The following is a 329-nucleotide window of genomic DNA, read 5'->3' as shown; positions in this document are numbered from 1 at the left end:
CTTCTCCTGATAATTGTTGATCCCTTCTTGTCGATGATGCTATATCCAAAACTCCCAACAATGGCTTTAGTCTTTCCCGCTTCTAGCCGAACGGACGTCTTCTCTCAAAGCCAGCAAAATCAAGAGTCCCTGTTTCCTCTCCTCTTCTCTATCTTCAATTTTCACTGGTCGATCCAAATAATCGATTGTAGTACAATCGCTCTGCTTTATTTGCTATGACTTGCGATGTAATTAGTGTATTGATAATTGTCACTTTCTTCCATTTCTTCTGTGATTATTCCTTTTCCATAATTACTGCATAAGAACAACAAAAGTTGACAAATTTCAAT

General features: G+C 37.7%; 1 protein-coding gene across 1 annotated transcript in view; it reads left to right on the top strand.

Moving 5' to 3' along the window:
• LOC106677164 (cytosolic carboxypeptidase 2) overlaps positions 1-329 on the top strand; it is a 67,004-nt gene that overhangs the window by 64,720 nt on the left and 1,955 nt on the right. The window lies entirely within an intron of this gene.

Source organism: Halyomorpha halys, unplaced genomic scaffold (assembly GCF_000696795.3).
Source record: "Halyomorpha halys isolate HHAL.00 unplaced genomic scaffold, Hhal_1.1 Scaffold89.1, whole genome shotgun sequence".
Classification (NCBI taxonomy): domain Eukaryota; kingdom Metazoa; phylum Arthropoda; class Insecta; order Hemiptera; family Pentatomidae; genus Halyomorpha; species Halyomorpha halys.
The sequence above is the reverse complement of the archived record's forward strand: the minus strand, read 5'-3'. Positions and strand labels throughout refer to the sequence as shown.